This window comes from Myxine glutinosa, chromosome 5, assembly GCF_964187855.1.
Source record: "Myxine glutinosa chromosome 5, kmMyxGlut1.1, whole genome shotgun sequence".
Classification (NCBI taxonomy): Eukaryota; Metazoa; Chordata; class Myxini; order Myxiniformes; family Myxinidae; genus Myxine; species Myxine glutinosa.
The window spans coordinates 162,395,114-162,414,766 of record NC_136265.1 but is presented as its reverse complement, the minus strand read 5'-3'; the positions used below and the strand labels follow the sequence as shown (position 1 = coordinate 162,414,766).

Sequence of the window (19,653 nt, the reverse complement as noted above, 5' to 3'; positions counted from 1 at the left end):
CTTCAATTGGGAGGCCCAAATGAAAAGGCAAAATATCAGAAATTGAAGGCTTTTTTATTTTAAACGATTCATATAAACATCTGTTGAATCATATCACACGCAAATCATCAAAATCTAAACAGTACATGGCGCCCATTTTGAAAAAAAGATTGAATTCTGCAAAACGGAAGCGGCCGCTACACGTCTTTCTCAGTCGCACGTTTATGTGTGAAGAGTGCGCGCCGAATCTGTAACACGGAAGCGGCCGCTACACCTGTTTCTCAGTCGCTTTGCACACGCTGCCATGTTACTTCGGAGCCGCACGTTTATATAGGAAGAGTTCGTCAGGAGTCGATCTACTCTCTCCTGGTACGTAGAATAAACAGTATTTGTAGAATTTCAACAAAAGTCACATCACTGTTCATATCGGTAAATATTATTCCATCGTGTTTGGAAAAACAGGAAAATTGGAAAAATTTGGAAAATAACAATATAGCCTATTTTACTCCCAGGGGTCCCAGGAATAACCACCCAAAATATTATTGCGATTGGTTGAGCCGTTTTTGCGGTACATTCGAACGGACGGACGGACATTTGGTGAATTATAGTAAGATACTGTTTAGATTTTGATGATTTGTGTGTGATATGATTTAACGGATGTTTATATAAATCGTTTAAAATAAGAAAAAGCCTTCAATTTCTGATATTTTACCTTTTCATTTGGGCCTCCCAATTGAAGCCCCGCCCATAGGGCGGGTACCGTTGCGAGTAATGTTTAATGGTCATTAAATGAATGAATAAATGAATGAATGTCATGAATGTAATGAATAATGCCATCGCGTCGCGTTGGCAGCAGCGACAACATAAAAATGTTTGCCAAGAACTTCAAAGCGACAAAAGGACCTTTTAGAGAGAAAAGGAACTATTATCAGCAATGTCGTCTATCCTGAAGTTCTAAGCTGAAGAAAAGGTACAAAATTATTCCATTTTTTTTTTCCTAAAGAATTTTCCTAAAGAAAAGCGTACAGTTGATATCACGATTTGAAACACGATGGAAGAATATTTACTGATATGAACAGTGATGTGGTTTTTTTTATTGAAATTCTAAAAATACTGTTTAGATTTTGATGATTTGCGTGTGATATGATTTAACGGATGTTTATATAAATCGTTAAAATGATCATTTGCTCCTCCCAATTTAAGCCCCGCCCTTAGGGCGTGTACCGTTGCCAGCGGGCGGGCGGGTACAGATCATTGGACTCCCCAACATTTGCTGTGTTCACGGTTTTAATTATGCTGAGGTAATATAAAACACGTATGATGCATTATGCCTATTTTACTGCAGGGGTTCCAGGAATATTCACAAAAAATCGTTACGATCGGTGCAGTCGCACGTTTATGTGTGAAGATTGCGCCCCGAATCTGTAACACGGAAGTGGCCGCTACACCTGTTTCTCAGTCGCTTTGCACACGCTGATGAGTTTCTTTCGTTTTTGTTTTCGGAGCCGCACGTTTATATAGGAAGAATTCATCAGGAGTCGATCTTCTCTTTCCTGGTATGTATAATTTCAACAAAAGCCTCACAGTTAATATCGGTAAATATTATTCCATTGTGTTTGGAAAAATTGGAAAAACAATATACGATATAGCCTATTTTACTCCAAGGGGTCCCAGGAATACCCACACAAAATATCGTTGCGATCGGTTGAGCCGATCGGATCGGACCTTCAAACGGACGGACGGACATTTGGTGAATTATCGTAAGATTATGTTTGTATGCAACAAAACACTACTAAACTAAATGGAAATAATAAACAATCAGATGCAACTTGAACCACACATAGATGGGATCTGTGGTTACTGTTATAACTCTTAACCAAAATGTAATTACTGCTCCGTATGATTATCTAAAACACAGAATCATTCAAACACAGAATCATTCAAACACAGAAAACACAGAATCATTCAAACACAGAAAACACAGAATCATTCAAACACAGAATCATTCAAACACAGAAAACACAGAATCATTCAAACACAGAAAACACAGAATCATTCAAACACAATCATTCAAACACAGAAAACAATGAATCATCCAAACACAGAAAATACACAATCATTCAAACACAGAATCATTCAAACACAGAAAATACACAATCATTCAAACACAGAAAACAAAGAATCATTCAAACACAGAAAATACACAATCATTCAAACACAGAAAACACAGAATCATTCAAACACAGAAAATACACAATCATTCAAACACAGAAAACAAAGAATCATTCAAACACAGAAAACACAGATTCATTCAAACACAGAAAACACAGAATCATTCAAACACAGAAAACACAGAATCATTCAAACACAGAAAATACAGAATCATTCAAACACAGAATCATGAAAACGCAGAATCATTCAAACACAGAATCATTCAAACACAGAAAACACAGAATCATTCAAACACAGAATCATGAAAACACAGAATCATTCAAACACAGAATCATTCAAACACAGAAAACAAAGAATCATTCAAACACAGAAAATACAGAATCATTCAAACACAGAAAATACAGAATCATTCAAACACAGAAAACAAAGAATCATTCAAACACAGAAAATACACAATCATTCAAACACAGAAAATACACAATCATTCAAACACAGAAAACACAGAATCATTCAAACACAGAAAATACACAATCATTCAAACACAGAAAACAAAGAATCATTCAAACACAGAAAACACAGATTCATTCAAACACAGAAAACACAGAATCATTCAAACACAGAAAACACAGAATCATTCAAACACAGAAAACACAGAATCATTCAAACACAGAAAACACAGAATCATTCAAACACAGAAAACAAAGAATCATTCAAACACAGAAAACACAGAATCATTCAAACACAGAAAACACAGAATCATTCAACCACAGAAAATACACAATCATTCAAACACAGAAAACAAAGAATCATTCAAACACAGAAAACACAGATTCATTCAAACACAGAAAACACAGAATCATTCAAACACAGAAAACACAGAATCATTCAAACGCAGAAAACACAGAATCATTCAAACACAGAAAACACAGAATCATTCAAACGCAGAAAACACAGAATCATTCAAACACAGAAAACAAAGAATCATTCAAACACAGAAAACACAGATTCATTCAAACACAGAAAACACAGAATCATTCAAACACAGAAAATACACAATCATTCAAACACAGAAAACAAAGAATCATTCAAACACAGAAAACACAGATTCATTCAAACACAGAAAACACAGATTCATTCAAACACAGACAACACAGAATCATTCAAACACAGACAACACAGAATCATTCAAACACAGAATCATTCAAACGCAGAAAACACAGAATCATTCAAACGCAGAAAACACAGAATCATTCAAACGCAGAAACACAGATTCATTCAAACACAGAAAACACAGAATCATTCAAACACAGAAAACACAGAATCATTCAAACACAGAAAACACAGAATCATTCAAACACAGAAAACCCAGAATCATTCAAACACAGAAAACACAGAATCATTCAAACACAGAAAACACAGAATCATTCAAACACAGAAAACAAAGAATCATTCAAACACAGAAAACACAGAATCATTCAAACACAGAAAATACACAATCATTCAAACACAGAAAACACAGAATCATTCAAACACAGAAAACACAGAATCATTCAAATGCAGAAAACACAGATTCATTCAAACGCAGAAAACACAGATTCATTCAAACACAGAAAATACAGAATCATTCAAACACAGAAAACAAAGAATCATTCAAACACAGAAAACACAGAATCATTCAAACACAGAAAATACAGAATCATTCAAACACAGAAAACACAGAATCGTTCAAACACAGAAAACACAGAATCATTCAAACACAGAAAACAAAGAACCATTCAAACACAGAAAACACAGATTCATTCAAACACAGACAACACAGAATCATTCAAACACAGAAAACACAGAATCATTCAAACGCAGAAAACACAGATTCATTCAAACGCAGAAAACACAGATTCATTCAAACGCAGAAAACACAGAATCATTCAAACGCAGAAAACACAGAATCATTCAAACACAGAAAACACAGAATCATTCAAACACAGAAAACACAGAATCATTCAAACACAGAAAACACAATCATTCAAACGCAGAAAATACAGAATCATTCAAACGCAGAAAATACAGAATCATTCAAACACAGAAAACACAGAATCATTCAAACACAGAAAACACAGAATCATTCAAACACAGAAAACACAGAATCATTCAAACACCGAAAACACAGAATCATTCAAACACAGAAAATACAGAATCATTCAAACACAGAAAACACAGAATCATTCAAACGCAGAAAACACAGAATCATTCAAACACAGAAAATACAGAATCATTCAAACACAGAAAACAAAGAATCATTCAAACACAGAAAACACAGAATCATTCAAACACAGAAAACACAGAATCATTCAAACGCAGAAAACACAGATTCATTCAAACGCAGAAAATACAGATTCATTCAAACACAGAAAATACAGAATCATTCAAACACAGAAAACACAGAATAATTCAAACGCAGAAAACACAGAATCATTCAAACACAGCCAACACAGAATCATTCAAACACAGAAAACACAGAATCATTCAAACACAGAAAACACAGAATCATTCAAACACAGAAAACACAGAATCATTCAAACACAGAAAATACAGAATCATTCAAACACAGAAAACAAAGAATCATTCAAACACAGAAAACACAGAATCATTCAAACACAGAAAACACAGAATCGTTCAAACACAGAAAACAAAGAATCATTCAAACACAGAAAATACAGAATCATTCAAACACAGAAAACACAGAATCGTTCAAACACAGAAAATACAGAATCATTCAAACACAGAAAACACAGAATCGTTCAAACACAGAAAACACAGAATCATTCAAACACAGAAAACACAGAATCGTTCAAACACAGAAAACACAGATTCATTCAAACACAGATAACACAGAATCATTCAAACGCAGAAAACACAGATTCATTCAAACGCAGAAAACACAGATTCATTCAAACACAGAAAACACAGAATCGTTCAAACACAGAAAACACAGAATCGTTCAAACACAGAAAATACAGAATCATTCAAACACAGAAAACACAGAATCGTTCAAACACAGAAAATACAGAATCATTCAAACACAGAAAACACAGAATCGTTCAAACACAGAAAACACAGAATCATTCAAACACAGAAAACACAGAATCGTTCAAACACAGAAAACACAGAATCGTTCAAACACAGAAAATACAGAATCATTCAAACACAGAAAACACAGAATCGTTCAAACACAGAAAACACAGAATCATTCAAACACAGAAAACACAGAATCGTTCAAACACAGAAAACACAGATTCATTCAAACACAGACAACACAGAATCATTCAAACGCAGAAAACACAGATTCATTCAAACGCAGAAAATACAGAATCATTCAAACACAGAAAACACAGAATCGTTCAAACACAGAAAACACAGAATCATTCAAACACAGAAAACACAGAATCGTTCAAACACAGAAAACACAGATTCATTCAAACACAGAAAACACAGAATCATTCAAACGCAGAAAACACAGATTCATTCAAACGCAGAAAACACAGATTCATTCAAACACAGAAAACACAGAATCATTCAAACACAGAAAACACAGAATCATTCAAACACAGAAAACACAGAATCATTCAAACACAGAAAACCCAGAATCATTGGAACACATTCAAATGGCATGTCACCACCTCCACTGGGAAAGGGGGGAGATTGGACTGCGCATGCGAGTTCGGCCATGAGGGGCGGAGTTTGGACTGCGCATGCGAGTTCGGCCATGAGGGGCGGAGATTGGACTTGTACACGTCATTGTTGAAATGTGCACGTCGAGCAGTTGGTGGACTAATGGATTTTGATGTGTTGGTTGGGTCGGTTCGTCCTTCCAATTGGTGCAACAATCGGGTGGATGAAGTTCACCCAAGTGTGCCCTGGTTCTTCGAAGACGCGTCCCGTTAGGCGTCTGTACTATATAAGAGCGGATAATCACAACATCAATCACAACAATAATAATATAATAAAAATAATAAGTACCAATCACAACAGCTATCGCTTGCTAAGCCAGATGTTCCTTATCAGCTGTTTCGAATGGCGTACTTGCTTAAGAGCTTAAGCCACTTGGCGAGCGTTCTGCTTGACGTTAAAAAGGATGGAGAACGGACAAGCATAGGTTGGCTCAATTGGCCGTATAGCCTCATCCTGCATTAGTATTCCTTACAAGATAACTCATTAACATATATTGTTAACCATACCTTACAGTTACACCTGCGAACGCCTCGGTTTCATTCTGTGCTGTTTTCTCCATCTCGGCGGTGTAATGAGCAGAGGCTACCTTAACCTATATACGGTTGGCAGTGTTATTTTGCTCGGGTTGGACTCCTTTGAAAGTGTCAGTTTCTTACCACAGTCGTTAGTGTAGTTAATTGATTTATTATTTATGTTCGATTCGATATCGGTCGAAAAGTAAACATCACGGTTGCACCGAAGATCGGAATCATTTGCAGAGATACACGAGTAGAGTACAAGTTGACGGTTTCCGGTAAGATTTGGGCTTGGCGTATCGTGTTTGCTGTATTTCATGATCTCGCCTTCGTCCAAATTTTATGGCTGCCTGTACCTGAATTTACTTGCAACCCCAGTTCCTTTTACGTTTTAGAAAGCATCAAAGTACTTGTTATAATTCCCATCCGTATATTTATTATACAAGTTAAAGGGACATTGAAGCGCGGTGCTACGCGCGCGACTTGCTACCAAGGAGGAAGCGGACAACGCGGTTAAACAAAAGTGTCTTTATTGACAAGAGGTCACTGTAGCACTGGCGCGCTCCGCTCCGGGCTGCGCGCCCAGTGTATATCCTGAGGCCACGCCTACCCCTCGGGCGTGGCCGCCGCCCACTTGGTGCGCGGAATGATGTCACCACGCCAGTGGGCTTTCGTGTCCGCCACACGCGCCCCCCCAGAATTCCTGCGCACCTGGAGGGCCAGTTTGCGGGGCAAACGGATGACCCGGCCGAAGCGCCCTCTGGCGACCGGCTGCGTCCCGGGTGCAGGGATGCCAGCTGGGATGCCCCTGGCTGCACCCCGGATGGGTGCCGGACCGGGGGGCGGCGTGCCGGCGGTGCTGGGCGGTGCCGGGGGTCCGCCCGCCGGGGGGCGGCCCCGACGCGGGGGCCGAGCCACCGACGGTGGGTGGTCCACGTCGAGGTGGGCCGGCTTGAGTCGATCCACCGAGACGCGGTCGGGAGTACCGCCGATGTCCAAGGTGAAGTATTTCACCCCGGTCTCCAGCACGCGGAAAGGCCCATCGTACGGGGGCTGCAGTGGTGTCCGGTGGGCGTCGTGCCGGACGAAGACATACTCCACGGTGCGAAGCTCCGGGGCGACGTGCGTGGGTGGGTGCTCGTGGTGCGCCGTCGACACCGGGGCAAACCTCCGGGCGGTCTCCTGCAGCGCGGAGTGCTCCTGCGCCGCAGACCAAGGTGCCGTGGGGTCGGGGAGGAACTCGCCAGGCACCCGCAGCGGTTGTCCAAAGACCAACTCCGCCGCGGATGCGCGCAGGTCCTCCTTGGGCGCCGTCCGGAGGCCCAGCAGGACCCAGGGGAGCCTGTCGACCCAGCCGCCGTCGCGGAGGGTGGCCCGGAGCGCGGCCTTCAATGAGCGGTGGAACCGCTCGCACAGGCCGTTAGCCTGGGGGTGGTAGGCCGTGGTGCAGTGCAGCTGGACCCCGAGCCCCTGCGCGACCACCCCCCAGAGCTCCGAGGTGAACTGGGGACCGCGGTCGGACGAGATGTCCGAGGGGGTGCCGAACCGGGCAACCCAGGTGGCGATGAACACCTGCGCGACGTCCGCCGCCATCGTTGACGCCAAAGGCACGGCCTCCGGCCACCGGGTGGTGCGGTCCATCATGGTCAGGACATGGGTGAAACCCCGTGAGGGGGGCAGAGGTCCCACCAGGTCCACGTGAACGTGGTCAAACCGACATTTCCGGCACCGCAAACGGGGCCAATGGGGCCTGGGTGTGTCGGTGCACCTTCGCACGCTGGCACGCGAGGCACGTCCTGGCCCAGCCGCGGACGGCCTTCCAGAGGCCATGCCAGACAAACTTGTCGGCGATCAACCTCTGGGAGGCCCTTGTGCCCGGGTGGGACAGGCCGTGGATGGAGTCGAAAATCCGGCGCTGCCAGCCCGCGGGCACGATGGGGCGAGGCCGCCCGAGGGAGACGTCGCACCAGAGGGCCGTGTCCGCACCGTTGAACGGCACCTCGGTGACGCGGAGGCCCATAATGGCGGTCCGCAAGGCCTTGACGTCGGGGTCGGCGGCCTGGTCCGCCGCCATCCGGGCATAGTCGATGCCGAGGTGGACCGCGTGGGCAACGGACCGGGAAAGGCAATCCGCCACCGGGTTGTCCTTCCCCGCGACGTGCCGGATGTCCGTTGTGTATTCGGACACGGCCGAGAGGTGACGCTGCTGCCGGGCCGACCACGGCTCGGCGACCTTGCCCATCGCGAACACCAGTGGCTTGTGGTCGACGAAGGCCGTGAACGCATGGTCCTCGGACAGATGGCGGAAGTGCCTGACCGCCAGGTGGAACCCGAGCAACTCGCGGTCGAAGGTACTTTACCGGCGTTCGGGCGGGCGAAGCTGGCGGCTGAAGAACGCCAGCGGTTGCCAAGCTCCACGCACCCATTGCTCGTGCACCGCGCCCACCGCGTAGTCCGAGGTGTCGGTGGTGAGGGCGATCGGTGCATCGGGCGCCGGGTGCGCGAGCATGGTGGCGTTAGCCAAGGCGAGCTTCGCGCCTGCGAACGCCGCGTCCATCTGCTCGGTCCAGGTGACGTCACCTTTGCCCGGCTTCCCTCAGAGGGCCTTGTGCAAGGGGCGCAGGAGCTGGGCGATGCGGGGCAGGAAACGGTGGTAAAAGTTTACCATGCCCATGAACTCCTGGAGCCCCCTGATCATGCGGGGCGCGGAAACCCCTTCACCGCCTCCACCTTGGCCGGTAGGGGGACGGCCCCGTGCCTGGTGACGCGGTGCCCCAAAAAGTCGATTTCGGCGACACCGAACCGGCACTTGGCGGGGTTCACGATCAGGCCGTGCTGGCCCAGACGTTCGAAGAGCGTGCGAAGATGGTGTAGGTGCTCTTCGCGGGACGCGCTTGCGACGAGGATGTCATCCAGATAGACGTAGATGAAATCCAAGTCGCGCAAGACGCTGTCCATGAGGCGCTGGAACGCCTGAGCCGCATTCTTCAAACCGAAGGGCATCCGAAGAAATTCGAAAAGACCGAACGGCGTGATGACAGCCGTCTTCGGGATGTCCTCCGGCCTGACGGAGACCTGGTGGTAACCGCGTATGAGGTCCACCTTCGAGAAGAAGGACATATTCGCTAAGCGGCGGAAAAGTCCTGAATATGGGGGACGGGGTAGCGGTCGGGGGTGGTGTCGTCGTTGAGACGGCGGTAGTCCCCGCACGGTCGCCATCCCCCGCCGGGCTTGGGTACGATGTGGAGCGGCGACGCCCAAGCGCTGTCGGAGCGCCGCACGATGCCGAGCCGCTCCAGCGTAGCAAACTCCGCTTTAGCTACCGCGAGCTTCGTCGGCTCGAGGCGGCGTGCCCGGGCGTAGACCGGTGGCCCGGCGATGGGGATGTGATGTTCCACCCCGTGCTTGACGGTCCCCGCCGAGAAGGTGGGCCTCGTGAGGGCCGGGAAACAGGCGAGGAGGCGGGTGAATTCGTCCGCTGCCGGAAGCGTGCAGATGAACCTGGCCGGAACCGAACCGCTCAGCAAGCCGCTCGATGAGCCGCTCCGTGAGCTGCTCAACGAGGCGGGCAACGCGCAAGCGAGCGAGCTGAACGTCTCAGCCTGGACAAGCCTTCTGTGCTTGACGTCGACCAACAGGCCATTGACACAGAGGAAGTCCGCGCCGAGCAGTGCCATAGGCACGTCGGCAGTGACGAACGACCATCGGAAAACCTGCCCTCCGAACCGCAGAGAAAGGCAGCGTTTTCCGTACGTGCGAATGGGCGTACCGTTGGCAGCAAGCAGCGCGGGGCCCCGGCCCGCGGACTGCTTGTCGGACGTACCGGCGGGAACGACACTCACCTGCGCTCCCGTGTCGCACAGGTAGCGGCGCCCGGATAGGGTGTCCGTTATGTATAGGAGGCTGTTTAATCGGCCGGCACTCAGTGCCACTACCGAGAGCCGGCCCGGGCGTTTCCCGACCTGCCGAATGAGCACGGCGGGCGACATTCCCGAGCCTCGTGGCCGAACCTAGCGTGGAAATGGCACCAGGTTTGCGGCGAAGCCAGAGGCCGCGGTGGTGGTGGGCGGGGCGTGGCGGCCGCCACGAGGCGCCCCTCAGAGCAGGGGTGGGCACCCGCAGGAGGTTCGCGCTCGGGAGCCGCTGCGGCCGCACCGAAACTCGCCTGCGTGTCCAAAGCCGCGTAGAACTTGTCGGCCTCGGCAGCGAACGCACGGGGTTCCATTGTCGCGGAACCGGCCAACGCGAGGCGGACTCGTGCCGGCAGCTGGCGTCGAAATAACGCCCGGAATAGTGCGTTCGGGGTTTCGTCGCCCATGAGCGACAGCATATGGTCCATTCGGACCGACGGTCGCGTGTCACTGAGCTTGGGGAGGTCCAAGAGGCGATCGGCCCGTGCGTCCACCGTGAGGCCGAACGTGGCGAGGAGGAGACGCTTAATCGCCTCATACCTGTCGTGGGCCGGTGGGTTCCTCAGGACCGACACGACGCGGGCGGCCGCGCCGGCCCCGAGGGAGGCGACCACGTGGCAGTAGCGTGTCTCGTCCGCCGTGATGCGTCGAAGCCTGAACTGGGCTTCGGCCTGCAGGAACCAGATCTCCGCCTGAGCTTCCCAGAACTCGGGGAGCTTTATCGCTACCGCGTTGGCTGCCATGGCTGTGGCGGGTTCGGGTGGTCAGTGACGGCTGACCAAAACGTCGGAGTCACCAATGAAGCGCGGTGCTAGGCGCGCGACTTGCTACCAAGGAGGAAGCGGACAACGCGGTTAAACAAAAGTGTCTTTATTGACAACAGGTCACTGTAGCACTGGCGCGCTCCGGGCTGCGCGCCCAGTGTATATCCTGAGGCCACGCCTACCCCTCGGGCGTGGCTGCCGCCCACTTGGTGCGCGGCATGATGTCACCACGCCAGTGGGCTTTCGTGTCCGCCACAACATAATATTAATCATGAGATTTTTGAATAGATATATTTTTAATACTTTTAGGGGATGATATCCCTCACCCATTACTCACCATTACTCATTAGCACAAAAATATTTTTGGGCGAGAATAATAAGCCACATAATATAATCATCAAACTAAAATACACAATTTGGTCTCTGTCTGATGATTTTTTGACCTTGATAATGATACATTCCATCGTTACTTATCCAATCACAACCAAACTTGACAGGATGACCAAGAGTTTACATAATGAAGGTTGTAGCGCATTAATTTGCCCCCCTCCCCAAGGGGGTTTTCTCCCCCGAGCGGGTTTTCTCCACCATTGCCGTCAATGGGGTTGCATGTTGAGGTGTATATCAATTTTAAGTTAGCTTTATCATGGCGTTTTTCTAAAGCCGCTTCTAATAACAAAACTAACGCTAATAGCATAATTATAATATTAATGTTATTACAAAACAATATTAATATCACACCACCCCAAGGGGTTTTTCCTCCTTGAACAAATGTCGAGTCAACAGTTATAAATAGCCTGTCATGGCGTTTTCGTGGAAGCAACGGCCTCTACCAGAAGTAAAAATATTATAAACCACATACACGTATGATTAGCTTTTTAAACGGTCGCTAATGCTGTTTATACCACTAAATGAAGAAATTTAGAGGCATCCCCGACATCCGTGAGGTAAGTTTAACTTGCAGAACTGAGCAAAGTTCTACGGTAGTCTATATACCCCACAAGCGTTGGGTTAATAACATGGCCCTTCCTGCTGCTACCGTGGCGTTTTTCGTAGCGAACGTTTGAAACTCGCTCCTGCTGTTTAACACGAAACTGAAATGGAGGAAGACCGGGGTGTGCTCATTTACCAAGCAGCTAGCTAGCGCTTGCCAATGCAGCCATTCCTTAACAGTTTTGAATGAAGTGCTTGCTCGAATGCTTAAACCATTTGGCGATCTCTCCACAAGAAACTTGGAAAAGGACGACACACCCAATGTTCTTGAGACCAGACCATAGATCGATTGTAATCTATATACCCCAAAGAGGAATGACCCTTTTGGCTGCTCCCATAGTAAGCGGGTGTGTTTTAAAATCGGATTATTTTCACTTCTGTTATGCAAATGAGCTACTTCCGTCGATTTGCGTGACGTCACAGGTGCACAGCTTATTGGCGGACGTGTACGTCTGCGTTTCATCACAAGTTATTCTAGCTTTCAAGATGCCGATGTGCCAAGCTTTTAACTGTTCGAATCGTTGAGAAATTTATCCACAGAACTCAGAAGTAGTTTTTTTGCATCCCTCACCCACGAAAAGATCATAAACGATCGTGTGCTTTGTGGTTGAAAAACGTAGGATCAATCGAAATCAACATCAAAACGTATCTGCGTAGGTTCATTCAAAATGTCGTGGTGTTTGCGAATATCACTTCGAGCCATCAACATTCGTATTTGATCAACAGGCTCACTACTTGGGAAACGAGCCTCGGAAATTCCTGAAACACGACGCTGTACCGACACTTGCTGGGTGAGATTTACATGGTGATTTGAAGGCACACCCGTGTGAGCCAAGCTCATAGCTAGTCCTCAAGTAGTCAAGTATCACTAGAATACCAGCAGAGCCTACCTGTCGCTTCGCTGACTGACCAATTGGTCGTCCTGTTTGCCAAAAATTGCTATATTGGTCCATTGCATCTGTATTGAGTCCGTAGATCATGTTAGACTTGACCAGCATATGGGACTATTTCATCAGTTTATGAAGTGCCCTCGGGACTATTATTGTTGGGTGGCTCCTTGGGGCTTCATTAGTCATATGTCCCGAGGGCAGTTTGCATTGTCGTAAGCTATCTGATCGCACAGCACGGCAACAGCCAATGGATTCTGCTCGTCGCTTCACTACAACAACAGGCATTTTAAGGCCATTTTCCCTGCAAGAGCTGTGGTTAGCCTTGCGGTCCCCATGACAATGTTCTCCATTTTGCCCTATTTTCTGCATCTCCCCTTGTTAACCCCCTTGCCCGCATTTCTTCTTCGAACATATTTTGCCAAGTCTTTCTCAGTCTTCCCCGTCCTCTACTTCCTTCTACATTCATTTCCATCACTCTTTTCAACCAGTCACTTTCATCCTTCCTCAACACATGACCAAACCATCTCAACCTGTTTCTCATCACAGCATCCATCACAGGCTCTATTCCCATCATCTTTTGTAATTCATCATTTGTCTTCCTCTCTCTCAACGATACTCCACACATCCACCGAACCATTCGCATTTCCACCCTTTCCAGCCTTCGTTGCTGCTCTACGTTCATTACCCATGTCTCACTCCCATAAATCATAACACTTCTCACACATGCAGCATACACCTTTCCCTTCAGCTTCAATGACACTCCCCTCCTCGTCAGCACGCCACTCAGTTCCCGAAACTTCTTCCATGCACATCTCACTCGAGCAACCGTTGCCGAGTCTGATCCACCTTCTCCATTGTTACGTGGTCCCCTCAGTGCATACCAGGTCTCGGTGACCCCCGGACCGTGAGAGGACCTTCGCCAGCAAATAGTATTATATAGGCGCATTCGCCACGCAATCCATAGGAATTTCCCCCAGGCGACAACTGATGTGCAAGTATATATTTCCAATGGTAATGATACCAAACACTTTCAAAGACACAACCACGGAGATTTTCCCCGAGCAATCAACAATACACAACCAGGCACAATCAATATTACAACCATGTGAACTCATCTACACAAACTCTAAGATGGCCATCTTAATCTTATACATTCCTCACGTGAGCCCCACTCCTGACTCCCTCCGTGGTCAATGTCTCTCCTCTCCGCACACGGGCGGTTGAACGAGCCCCGGGCGGACGTGCTCTAAACGTGCCGTCTCGGACTGGGGCCGCGGCTGCAGCGCACCTCCTTGCCAAGCCACGGGGCAAACCCAGCGCGGCGTCCAACGTGCGCGAGGCCCCAAGTGCGGACCCGTACGCGTCTTTGTAGACGGGGCAAAACCCAGCGCGGCTTCCGACGCGAGCGAGGCCCAACGTGCGGACCCGTACGCGTCTTTGTAGACGGGGCAAACTGTCCCGGACGCTTGGTTTCGTGCACGAACTCACGGTGACTGGACGTGTCAAAAGGTATTTACCGCCCAGGTAACTCCTCTCGCCAGACGTTTCGCAACGGCGCGTTTTCCGCGCAGCGTAAGGTCGATTCCACCTTCTCGTCGTCGCGGGGCGAGGAAGAAGAAAAACCTTCCTTTCCCTCGTGTCTTTTTCCTCCCTTTCCGTCACTTCCGCTTCCGGCCACTTCCGTTTCCTGCCACTCTTTCAGAAGGGCTCCTGACCCTCCAACCACAACAACTACACAACAACTTAATATACTACACACGGAAGCAAAGACCTGCATGGTAATTTACATACATTCACCTAAATATGTAACACTCCCCCCCTTCAAGAAAGAAAGTTTGAACCCAGCGAAAACTTTCTTTGCCGGCCAATTTGGAGAAACAACCAGATAACTCAACCCCCCCACATTATCAGTTCCCCCCGGGCACAGTTATCACTTAAAAATAAAGCCAGTTAAGCCACTCGATAGCACTTTTCCGGGAGGCCAAGCCGAGTATTCACTACATGGATGCCTTTAGGAACGCGGAGTTCACGGTTAGTCCGTGCAGGAAAGTTCTCTACATGGGCGCCTTGAGGAACGTGGAGTTCACGGTTAGTCCGTGCAGGAAAGTTCTCTACATGGGCGCCTTGAGGAACGTGGAGTTCACGGTTAGTCCGTGCAGGAAAGTTCACTACATGGACGCCTTTAGGAACGGCGTTCACGGTTAATTCGTGTAGGAATCTTGGCTCGGCGGCTCCGCCGCCTTCAGTGCTTCAACTTCTCAGAACGTCCCTAATAATTAGGGTGGGACCACTGGTCCCTGTAGTCCCCTGAATACCGGTCTTCTTCTCGGCCACTACTTTGCCAATTCTTCCTTCGGGAGCGGCCGTAACTCAGGGAGCCTCCATAATAATATTGACTGCGGCCACCACCAAAACTACCGCCCAGTTGTCCTCTCCTGTAGACCTCTCGACGCCTACGAAATGCCTTCCCTACTGTTATGGTCCGACCCTCCAAATCCTTGCCATTCCAATTCTTCTCTGCCTCTCTGGCGTCTTTTGTGCTGGCAAACGTGACAAAGCCGAACCCTCTTGACTGTTGCGTTTCCCAGTCTCTTACCAACCGCACTTCCACCAGCGGCCCATATCTGTTGAAGACAGAGGTCAGAACTTCTTCCTCTGTTTTGAAGTTCAGTCCCCCTACAAATAACTTGGCACTTTTGTCACCATCCCGAGCTGGTGTGGTGTTATTTTCCCTGCTGGGCTCTTTATCAACCCTCAGGTTACCATAAACTTGACCCCCGGCCAAATCATTCCCGAGAACCACAGATACACCCTCTACAGGAAACGTGGCTTGTAAACCGACGGTGACCGGTCCTGACACCAAATCGGACTCCAACTGGATGACCTGAAGGGGAGCACTAACACCGCCCCCGATCCCCTGTAAACGAACACTATCCCTCGTTGCCGTCTCCTCGGACCATGGCAAAATGCCTTCAAGCATTAAAGATTGATGGGCCCCTGTGTCTCTCAATATCCTAACCGGTCTCCGGTTAGTCGAGGCTCCATCCAGTGACACAAACCCCTCGGAAATAAATGGTTGGTAACCCTCTTGATGGCGATTTCTTACGCTAGCCATCGCATTCGGAGTTGTAATAGTCGGACTCCGCTCTGGGTTGTCCCTTTTCATGAGGTAACAACTGGACATCAAGTGTCCAGGTTTTTTGCAAAACGCGCAAGTAGGCCCGGAGGAAAAACTCGGGGTCTGCCTCGGGCCCCCCGAACTATAAGTTTGTCTTGGGCCCGCATCCCTCTGATTTCGAACCGGTGGGGTATCATAGTTGTCCCCATAATCATCTCGAGGCCGCCGCCATGTATGGTCGTTCTCCGCACCTGCTGTTCCCCACCTCCCCTGCGGAGATCTAGGCGAGGAGTTAGGTTCGTGGACCCCTATTCGGTGGGTTAAGGCATAATCATCTGCCATGGTGGCTGCGTCCCACAACTTTGGTACCTTCTTTTCCTGCAGGTACACTTTGATGTCCTCGTGGACACACTGCTGGAATTCCTCCACCAGGATCAAGTCCCGCAATGTCTCGAAGTCTTTCCCGACTCCTTTTGACTCACACCACCGATCAAACATGTTTTCTTTCACTCTGGCAAACTCCACATGGGTCTCACTCTCCCTCTTCCTGGCATTCCTGAATTTTTGCCTGTAAGCTTCCGGAACCAACTCATAGGCTTTGAGGATGTGCTTCTTCAGTACCTCATAATCTGCACATTGGTCCATTGGTAGCGCCGAATAAATTTCCTGAGCTTTCCCCACCAGCACACTTTGCACGAGTATGGTCCATGCCTCCTCCGGCCAGTTTAATTGTCGAGCCACTTTCTCAAAGTGTGGAAAAAATTTCGCGACTTCTTTTTCACTGAACGGTGGAACCAGCCTCACATGTCTGCCCACATCCCAGGTTTTCTGGTTAGGTGTCGACCCCGTCAGCAAGGGTGGTGCCTCTCCCCGTTCTCTCATTAACTCCAGCTCCTTGAATTTGATTTCTTGCTGAAGCTGCATGTCACGTTCCTTTAATTCCCTTTCCGCTTTTCTCTCCTCTGCTTCGAGGTCCCTTGCAGCTCTCCTTTCCTCTGCTTGTTCCTTTTCTCTTCTTTCCTGGAGTTCTCTTTCCACTCTCCTTTCCTCTGCTTGTTTCTCTTCTCTCCTCTCTTCTGCTTTCCTTTCCTCTTCTGCTCTTTCCTTTTCTGCTTTCCTTTCTTCTTCTGCTAACCTTTCCTGGAGTTCTCGTTCCACTCTCCTTTCTTGTGCTTGTTTCTCTTCTCTTCTCTCTTCTGCTTTCCTTTCTTCTTCTGCTCTTTCCTTTTCTGCTTTCCTTTCCTCTTCTTTTATCCGTTCCTGGCTCCGTAATTGCAACTCCAGTTTCCGGAGCTCAACGTCTTCTGGTTCTTCGGGTAGCCACTCCCAGGCTAACTCGTCCCATGTTCCTAATCCCACCATAGATTGTATCACCGTGGCCTGCAACTCTGCCTTCCTCAAATTAGTTCGGACCTCCAAGTTAAAATGTTTGGCCAATTTCAAGAGATCCGACTTTAGCAACGCTCGGAACTGTGCCTCACTCGGGGTTACCCCAAAGTTCTGTGCCACAAACGCCATGGTGCCTATCGTTAACACCTGTTAACCTTCACCCCAAGACTTTCCCCAATTTCTCAAAAAAAAATATTACCAATTAATAATTAATTAATAAATTTTAATTACCAAAAATATTATTATTTTATTATTTTATACACTTTTAGATCCCGGACGTAGACCCAATTGCGAAACCGCAAATCGTAATTTGGACGAGCCCCCAATTCTGTTACGTGGTCCCCTCAGTGCATACCAGGTCTCGGTGACCCCCGGACCGTGAGAGGACCTTCGCCAGCAAATAGTATTATATAGGCGCATTCGCCACGCAATCCATAGGAATTTCCCCCAGGCGACAACTGATGTGCAAGTATATATTTCCAATGGTAATGATACCAAACACTTTCAAAGACACAACCACGGAGATTTTCCCCGAGCAATCAACAATACACAACCAGGCACAATCAATATTACAACCATGTGAACTCATCTACACAAACTCTAAGATGGCCATCTTAATCTTATACATTCCTCACGTGAGCCCCACTCCTGACTCCCTCCGTGGTCAATGTCTCTCCTCTCCGCACACGGGCGGTTGAACGAGCCCCGGGCGGACGTGCTCTAAACGTGCCGTCTCGGACTGGGGCCGCGGCTGCAGCGCACCTCCTTGCCAAGCCACGGGGCAAACCCAGCGCGGCGTCCAACGTGCGCGAGGCCCCAAGTGCGGACCCGTACGCGTCTTTGTAGACGGGGCAAAACCCAGCGCGGCTTCCGACGCGAGCGAGGCCCAACGTGCGGACCCGTACGCGTCTTTGTAGACGGGGCAAACTGTCCCGGACGCTTGGTTTCGTGCACGAACTCACGGTGACTGGACGTGTCAAAAGGTATTTACCGCCCAGGTAACTCCTCTCGCCAGACGTTTCGCAACGGCGCGTTTTCCGCGCAGCGTAAGGTCGATTCCACCTTCTCGTCGTCGCGGGGCGAGGAAGAAGAAAAACCTTCCTTTCCCTCGTGTCTTTTTCCTCCCTTTCCGTCACTTCCGCTTCCGGCCACTTCCGTTTCCTGCCACTCTTTCAGAAGGGCTCCTGACCCTCCAACCACAACAACTACACAACAACTTAATATACTACACACGGAAGCAAAGACCTGCATGGTAATTTACATACATTCACCTAAATATGTAACACCATTCAACATGTCTCCAAGGTAACAAAATGTTTTCACACCTTCCAGCTTCACACCATCTCCAAGATCCAACTCAACATTTCCTCCATCTGCAGCTCCCTCTGTGCACACCTTACATTTGAATGTAGCTGCCACACTGGTTAATGACCCTCTCAAACCACTACATTTTTGATGAACCCACTCAGCGCACATTGTACATTGAATGGAATTCACTCCGACACCCTTCCTGCACAGAGCACACGGCCACTTCCCAGTTCTTTCCACCTCACCACATGCTTTACCACTTGCCATCACCTTCGTTTTTCCGATATGCACCTTCAGACCTTTTGTCTCCATACAATCCTTCCACTTGTTCATCTTCTCCTTCAGTCCATCCATACTTTCTGCAATCAACACCAGATCATCTGCATACAACAACTCCCACGGTAAACCCTCCTTTACATTCTGAGCCAGCACCTCCATCACAGCTACAAATAGTGGTGGACTTAGTACCGACCCCTGATGCACTCCCACCTTCACCTCAAACTCACCACTGTTCCCGTCCTTCGTCCTTACAGCTGTGCACGCTCTTTTGTACATTGCCATCACTACTCTGATCAACCATTCCTCCACTCCTAACTTCCTCAATGCCCATGTCACTACTTCACGTGGAACCCTATCAAATGCTTTCTCCAGATAAACAAACCCAAGAAACAACTTCTTCCTCTTCTCCATATACTTCTCCTGCAACTGCCTCACAATAAAAAGCGCATCTGTCGTTCCTCCTCCTGGCATAAATCCAAACTGCATTTCGTCAATCTTCACTTTCTTCCTTATCCTCCTCTCCAACACCCTTTCCAAAACCTTCATTCCATGCTCCAATAACTTTATCGCTCGATACGAGCCACAATCCAGAGGGTCACCTTTCCC

At 48.2% G+C, this 19,653-nt stretch overlaps 1 protein-coding gene across 3 annotated transcripts in view; it reads left to right on the top strand.

Moving 5' to 3' along the window:
• Positions 1 to 6,453: 6,453 nt before the first annotated feature.
• Positions 6,454 to 19,653, top strand: part of PLA2G6 (phospholipase A2 group VI) — a 56,443-nt gene continuing 43,243 nt past the window's right edge. For 2 of the 3 annotated variants that reach the window (XR_013623611.1, XM_078778970.1), the window contains exon 1: positions 6,475 to 6,673. The gene's annotated coding sequence lies outside the window, so the exon portion shown is untranslated. Of the gene's footprint in view, positions 6,674 to 19,653 lie in introns of all 3 variants that reach the window. The other variant, XM_068115764.2, reaches the window with a different exon arrangement.